The 7,898-nt window shown below is 40.2% G+C and overlaps 1 protein-coding gene across 3 annotated transcripts in view; it reads right to left on the bottom strand.

The window, feature by feature from the left end:
• Nucleotides 1–7,544, bottom strand: part of Tut4 (terminal uridylyl transferase 4) — a 101,813-nt gene extending 94,269 nt beyond the window's left edge. For 2 of the 3 annotated variants that reach the window (XM_028785305.1, XM_028785296.1), the window contains exon 1: nt 7,364–7,394. The gene's annotated coding sequence lies outside the window, so the exon portion shown is untranslated. Of the gene's footprint in view, nt 1–7,363 lie in introns of all 3 variants that reach the window. The other variant, XM_028785314.1, reaches the window with a different exon arrangement.
• Between the last annotated feature and the right edge of the window lie 354 nt (nt 7,545–7,898).

The following is a 7,898-nucleotide window of genomic DNA, read 5'->3' on the forward strand; positions in this document are numbered from 1 at the left end:
GTTTGCCCCAATTTAAAAAATAAATAAATAAGCCAGGTAGTGGTGGCGCACACCTTTAATCCCACCACTTGGGAGGCACAGGCAGGCAGATTTCTGAGTTTGAGGTCAGCCTGGTCTACAGAGTGAGTTCCAGGACAGCCAGGACTACACAGAGAAACCCTGTCTCGAAAAACCAATAAATAAATAAATAAATAAATAAATAAATAAATAAATAAATAAATAAATAAATAAATAAATGACAGACAGCAGGAAGGTGGTGGTGGTGGTGCACACCTTTAATCCCAGCACTCAGGAGGCAGAAGCAGGGGGATCTCTGTAAATTTGAGGCTAGAGTGGTCTACAGAACGAGTTTCAGGATAGCCAAGGTTATGCAAAGAAACTCTGTCTCAAAAAAAAACAAAAACAAGATTTGAAAATCACATATCTAAAAACAAAGTTTAGCCAGGCAGTGGTGGCGCAAGCCTATAACCCCAGCACTTGGGAGGCAGTGGCAGGCGGATTTCTGAGTTCGAGGCCAGCCTAGACTACAGAGTGAGTTCCAGGACAGCCAGGGCTACACAGAGAAACCCTGTCTAGAAAAGCCAAAAAAATAAAAAATAAAATAAAAATAAAAACAAAAGTTTAGTAGAATGTTAATTAACAGCTGTTAACAAAACCCTTGTTGTTCTTATGAAGGACCCAAGTTCAGTTCCTAGAACCCACAGTGGCTGATAACCCACTTTAACTCCAGCTTCAGGGGGTCTAATGTGTCCTTCCGACCTTCAAAGGCTCCTGCATGCCACTATAGTTTATAACTCGGGCTGGAAAGATAGCTTAGCTTGTAAGAGAACTTGCATTTCTTCTAGAAAATCTAAGTTCAGTTCCCATTATCTATGTTAGAGAATGCCAACTCCAACTCCAAGAGGTCCAATACCCTTTTCTGAATAGACAGGTACACAAAAGACACATATACACACATGTGCACACACATAAACACACACAAATAATAAAATATGTCTTTTTAAAAGTGAGTCTATACTAAAAGGATTTAAAGCAGGGCACAATGGTGTATCCCTTTAGTCTCAGAACTCAGGACAGAGGCAAGAAGATAGCTGTGAAATCAGCATGGTCTAGAGTAAGCTCCAGGCTAACAAAGGCTGCATAGTAAGACCGTCTCAAAAAAAAAAAAGAAAAGAAAAAAAAAAGAAGAAGAAAAAAAAGAAAAGAAGAAAGGGAAGGAAGGAAGGAAGGAAGGAAGGAAGGAAGGAAGGAAGGAAGGAAGGAAGGAAGGAGAAAGCCCAGTACTAAGAAACAATAAGGATGTAGAGAATCTGGAACCTCACACACATTGTTCCACTCAACATATCAGTCTAGCCAACTTGGAAAACCAGCAGTTCCTAATAAAATTGAACACAAATAAATCAAAACATTCAGAAACTTCACTCTTAAATGTACAGGCAAGAAAAACCACACCTACATTGATTAGGAAAAAAAAACCTGGAAATCCCCAAAGGCCCATTAAATGATGAATAAAAACAATCTGATGTATTTCAGAGACTGCAATACTACTTCTCCATAAAAAAGGATGAAGGTGCTGGTTATGGTATGGGCAAAATTTAAAAAAAACATTAAGCTTAGTGGAAAAGGACAGACACATACTGCATGACTGCAGTTATATAAAATACTCAGAACAAGCATAATATCCGGAGGAAGTTTAGTGGTCACTAAAGGCATAAGATGCTGAAATGGTAAGTAATTGTTAATTAATTCTTTCTGGAATAATAAAAATATTAGGGAATTAAATACTTGCAATGGTTACACAACCTTACAATTACACTAAATTGTGTATAACACTAATCTGTGGTACTTTAAAAGATTTACGTGTGTGTGTGTGTGTGTGTACATGCCACATGAGTGCAGGTACTGGAGGACGGCAGAAGAGGGTACTGATTCCCACAAGTTGTCCTCTAACGTATACTATTCACACATCTATGTATACATATATACATACATACATACATATTCTCTTCCACCCTCAATAATTCTGTAAAAATGAATGAATGAATGAATAAATAAATAAATAAATAAATAAAAAAAGCTGGCCAGGCATCATGGTGGCACATACCTTTGATCCCAGCACCTGGAGGCATATGCCAGATTGGTCTACACAGTAAATTCCAGGATAGCCAGGACTATATAAAAAAGACCCTGTCTCAAAAAGAAACACATAAATTTTTAAAATGCATGCTATTGAGGGGAAAAAAAGCCAGCGGTGGCAGTATACACCTTTAATCCAAGTACTCAAGAGGCAGAGAGGCTGGTGGATCTTAGTTTGAGGCCAGCGTAGTCTACAGAGTTGAGTTCCCGGACAGCCAGGGCTACACAGAGAAACCCTACCAAAAAAAAAAAACAACAAAAAAATGCTGTGGGGCTGAAGTGATAGCTCAATTCCCAGCATCTATACCACATGGCTTATAACTGCCCAGTAACTCGAGTTCCTGGGAATCTGAAGCCCTCTTGTGGCCTCCTCAGGCAGCCACACTTATGTGCACAAACCCACACAGATACATATACAATTAAAAATAAAGTAAAATTGTTGGATATGGTGGAGCATGCATTTAATCCCAGAACTCTAGAGGTAGAGACAAGGTGATCTCTGAATTTGAGGATAACCTACACGGTAAAAGCCTGTCTAAAAAAAACAGTTTGATTACCATGAGTACCCTAAATCTACACATGACTGATACTTAAAAGTTAATAATGACTAGCTGATTTGAATAATCAAAATCATTTAAATTACAATGACTAAAAGATAGAATTAATTTTAATTATTCTGAATAATTCATGCTTTCTGTACTTACAAAATAGTTTTGTTGCCCTGTAACTATCCAGAATTAATATCCTTTCGCACACTACATTTGACACTCAACATGGTATACTGGTGAGGCACTTGACTGTAGGATAGTCTCAGATCAAATCCTGACTCTGCTGCAAACTAAATGTGAATTTGCACTTAACTCTTGTAACATCTCCTTTCCTTACCAGTAAATAAGAATATAAAAGACTGCTGTATAGATTAAGTTAATTTTCTAAGATCCTGCAATAGTTATTTATACAAAGTACTATGAACTCTTACTCAAGTATCAGTGTAAAATCTGACTTGTATAATTAATAGAAAATATCTGTTTATTGCAAGGACTTAAACTCAGGGCCTTACATGTGTTTTACAGTAACTTCTCCATAGTTTCTTAAAATTGTGTGTGTGTGTGTGTGTGTGCGCGCGCGCACGCGTGCACATACATGCATATACCACAGCACAAGAATGGACCTCAGAAGACAACTTGCAGGAGTTGATGCTCTCCCTGCATCACATGTGTCCCAGGGATCACTGTCAGAAACAGCAGTAAACACCTCTACCCAATGAACCATCCGGCCAGTCTTCCCTAATTTTTTTTTTAAGGTACAAGATGTTTTGTATAGATTTAGTCTTTGCTCAATTTTATTGGTTTACAGTAAGCTTGTATACTTTTTTTTCCAACTACATAAACAATTAAAAATAAAGTAAAACTACTGGGTATGCTAGTGCACGCATTTAATCCCAGAACTCCGAGGCAGAGATAGGTGGAATTTCTGAATTTGAGGACAACCTACATAGTCTTCTCAATGTCCTAACCTACTGCTTTCTAGTATTAAACTAAAAAACTGTAAGTTTATCCAAATCAAAAGAATGAAAAACTTCCTTACACATCATAGAAGCTATTAGCAAGGAAGCCAAGTTGGAAAAACAAAAACATTGGACTACAAGTCAGAAAATATTTCTAATCACAGCTCAAAATATTAATTACCTCACATGGTAATCTTGATTACAATATTTAAAGTTTTTTTCAAAACATGTCTTAGTATAGAGTACAAATAGAAATGTTGGTTCAAGTAAATGGTTGAATGAATGAATAAATGATCAACCTTAGGCAGTTTCCTCTTCTATAAAACTAAGAAAATATTCACTAAATCTGATAAGCAAGTGACATGTATATACTAAGAATAAAGACCTGCTTTGAAATCTATCACTCCATGTTCTTCAGCAAATACCTCAACCTTTGAGTCACAAATTCCTCATTACAAAGTTTTCTAGGTAAAACAAGTGAAGAAATGCATTTAAAAAGCCTTAGCACAGTACCTAGAAAAAGAATAAAGTACTCCAATAATTTTTTCTCCTTCAATCCACAGAATTATGAACATACAATGAAAAAAATTATATGAAGATAATGTTAAAACTATTAATTCAACGGAGAAATCTGAATTGTTACTATTTGTATTTAGGTACTTTTTCATATTTAGATAGTTGAAAAGTGAAGCACTTGAAGGCATGATGGTTTTTAAACAACCTCAAGGTATTTGATCACCTACAATTCCAGACCTAAAACAATTTATTTAAAAGCATGTAAACTATCCTAAATTCTCTAACTTCTTTTTAACCTACATATCCTACTTTTGACAAACCACAGTGTCTCTTCCTTTGCCTGTTTTGGGTGTTATACTGGAGATTATACCTAGGACTTCACAAACACTAGACAAGTGCTCTACTACTAAGCTACATCTTAAATACTATTTTTTTTAAAGATTTATTTATTTATTTATTTATTTATTTATTTTATGTACGTGAGTACACTGTCGCTCTCTTCAGACACACCAGAAGAGGGCATCGGATCCCATTACAGATAAGTTTTGAGTCACCACGTGGTTGCTGGGAATTGAACTCAGGACCTCTGGAAGAGCAGTCAGATGGCTGAGCCATCTCTCCAGCCCCTATTTTTTGTTTTGTTTTTTTAAGAACATACTTCTAACTACAGATGACACCAATTTCTTAACACTATTGTATTAATTAAAATATATACAGTTTAATCTGGAAAGAAATGCATCTCAATTGTTACACCCAAATATTAACTTTTTGTTTGTGGGTTTTAGCAGTTTTTTGTTGGTTTCTGAAACTAGATTTCACTATACCTCCCAAGCTGGCCTGGAGCTCACTACAAAAACTAGTTTGTACTCAAACCCACAGAGATCTACCTGCCTCTGCCTCCAGGCACTGGGATTAAATCTTATACCATCATACACAGCTAAAAATTGTGCTAAACAACACTTATGAGTATCAGTATCTGCAGGTTAAGTCTTGAATGTCTTGTTTCTCTGAAAGCAAACCTTTTAATAGTCAGTAAATTCAGTTGCTTTGTATCCAAGGATCCTGATTTGACTCTATAAATAACACAATTTAGCCAGGTGGTGGTGACTCACCACTTTAATCTCAGCACTCAGGAGCCAGAGGCAGTCTGGATCACTGTGAGTTCGAGGCCAGCAAGGGCTACAGATCCCAGTTCCAGGACAGCCTATGGTACACAGAGAAACCCTGTCTCAAAATGCCCCAAAAGAACACAAGATAATAAGCATTTATGTAGGTCAAGGCTAATTTTGAGCTTTAAAAAAAAAAAGTTCTCTACTTTTACAAAAAGGGACATACTATAAAAACAAATAAAAATCACCTTTAAGTACTGTCTTATAAAATAAAAATATTTACAATTACAGTCATAAAGCCGGACAGTGGTGGCGCAGGCCTTTAATCCCAGCACTTGGGAGGCAGAGACAGGCAGATTTCTGAGTTCGAGGCCAGCCTGGTTTACAGAGTGAGTTCCAGGACAGCCAGGACTACACAGAGAAACCCTGTCTCGAAAAATCTTTAAAAAAAAACAAAAAAACAATTACAGTCATAAAATTTCATTTAAAACCTAAATTTAACATGCAAAGCACTATTCTTAAACTAACCGAAGTCAGACATAATTCTAGGTAAGTATACAAATTTGAAGTAAGTTTATTATGTATGTGTTAATACCCTGTTGACTGTACTAACAAATGACGACTTTCTTTTCTATGGTTAGATGTTCACAATATTTAAAACATGAAAATGTCATTCACTTTCACTTCCACTTTTGGATTCTTTTAAGGAAGCTTTACTTTTTTAAAAAAAAACCATTTTCTACACTTGCCAAATAAAACTATACAAAGCAAAAAGAGCATAATATATCAAGGTAACTTTCTTTTGTTTATAATTTTTTTTTCCGAGACAAGGTTTCACCATATTTCTAAGGAGACACACATAGGCTCTGAGTAAAGAAAATGTTATATACACATACATACACAGTCGACATTTAAAACTTCCCAAAATTCAACATTTGGAAATGGCATTTTCCCTAAATTATCAGATCCACTTGGGATTATCCTATTTTATTTCTTTTAAAACAGAGTATGTTGTTTCACCAAGTGCTTCAAACACGTACGTTCCTGCTACAAGGCAGGCTCAGGAAGAGGAGGGAATAAGTCTATAGATATAAAAGGTTATATCTCTGCGAGCTAATTATTAAATGCATTCCAACAATACACAATTCAAATTCCATTTCTGACCACTAAGATTACAAAAGATCGCAGAATGTCAAATCTTTAAGGAATTATTTTTGTATCAAAATGAAGAAACATGGTATACTGAAACTAAAATCTCACACAAGGTACAAGATTCATCTGCTTTAAAGTTTGATAATCTTCTTTTTAAAAATGTTTAACCAACGTTAAGATAACAGTAATTAATACCATTCAGGTACTGACTAGAAATCCCGCTGCTTCTTTGAGGTCTAACCACCTCATTCTTTTGTAATCCTGATATCAAAAGGATCAGAAACCACTTGCGGAGGCGTGCGACACAGTGGGGAAGTGCTGTCTGTTTACAAATACGAATCTCATAGTTACCCACGTCAAAAGCGCGCATTACCACCATTCGACCGGGGGGCGGGGGACAGAGACGGCAGTCGAGCAGGAAACGAAATCCACACAAACCTATCTCTGCTTTCTCCCTACAAGGACAAGCCCAGAGGGAGGAGGGGGGACACGCTGCTTCTGTGTGTGTGTTTACAAGTGTATATATATGTATATATATATACATCTACTCAGGGTGAAAGAAAAGGCACACAATACAGACACACACACTGGATCGAGGCGAAGGCTAGACCAATCCCGTTAACTCAGATCCTCCTACCCAGTCTACAACAGGTTTCTGTGGCCGGATGGGTGCTCCAGCTTTCTCTAAGGAGGTCGGCCCCCCAAAGCCCTCCTCAGGCCGCCTTCTCTACTTCCCTCCTTCCCTCGGCTTTCCCCTGGGACACTAGAAGCCCGTTCCAGCAAAGGAGGAAATGCCAGGCCCCAAGGGGGCGGCGGGGACGAGCTCCGGCGGCCCCGACACCTGCGAGGCGCCGCACCTGAAGGGGACAAGCAGGGGCCTCCGGGCTCGGCCGAGCACACCCCCTCGGCAGCCCGCGCAGCGCGGCGGCCCGGAGCTCCGTACCTGAGAAGCCCACGAGCTACAGGCGCGCGCGACGCCTCCTCATCTCAGAGGCTCCGGCTCCCCCTCCGCCTCCCGCTGCCGCTGCCGCCCCCGTCGCCGCCGCCGCCGTCGCCGCCGCCGCCGATGGAGGCCAGGACACGACGAGCTCAGGACTCCACCGCCATGTCCGCCGCGCCGCGAACTGCATGGGGGGGGGGACGGGACGGGGAGGGGGAGGAGGAGGGAGCGAGAGAAAGAGGAGGACCCGCTGAGGGGAGGGGGCTGAGGGAGAGTGGCGCCGGGAAGAGGGGGAGGGGAATCGGAGACGCTCCCCCAGACTGGGATCCCTGCGGGGATGGGAGGAGATAGCCTCGGAGGCCCGGAGCAGAGCCTCCCGGGGCTGGGTTCAGGGGCTCCCTCTCCTTTAATTCTGGGGATCCCCCAAGCACCCGTCAAACCTCGGCGGAGGAGGGGTAGACCCGAGGGGAGGGGCTTCGCTCCGGGGCTCGTGGCGGTCGCCCGGAAACAATGGGGAGGGGGATCGAGGTGGGAGGAC

The sequence above is a fragment of the Grammomys surdaster genome, unplaced genomic scaffold, assembly GCF_004785775.1.
Source record: "Grammomys surdaster isolate TR1022 unplaced genomic scaffold, NIH_TR_1.0 100, whole genome shotgun sequence".
NCBI classification, from domain to species: Eukaryota; Metazoa; Chordata; class Mammalia; order Rodentia; family Muridae; genus Grammomys; species Grammomys surdaster.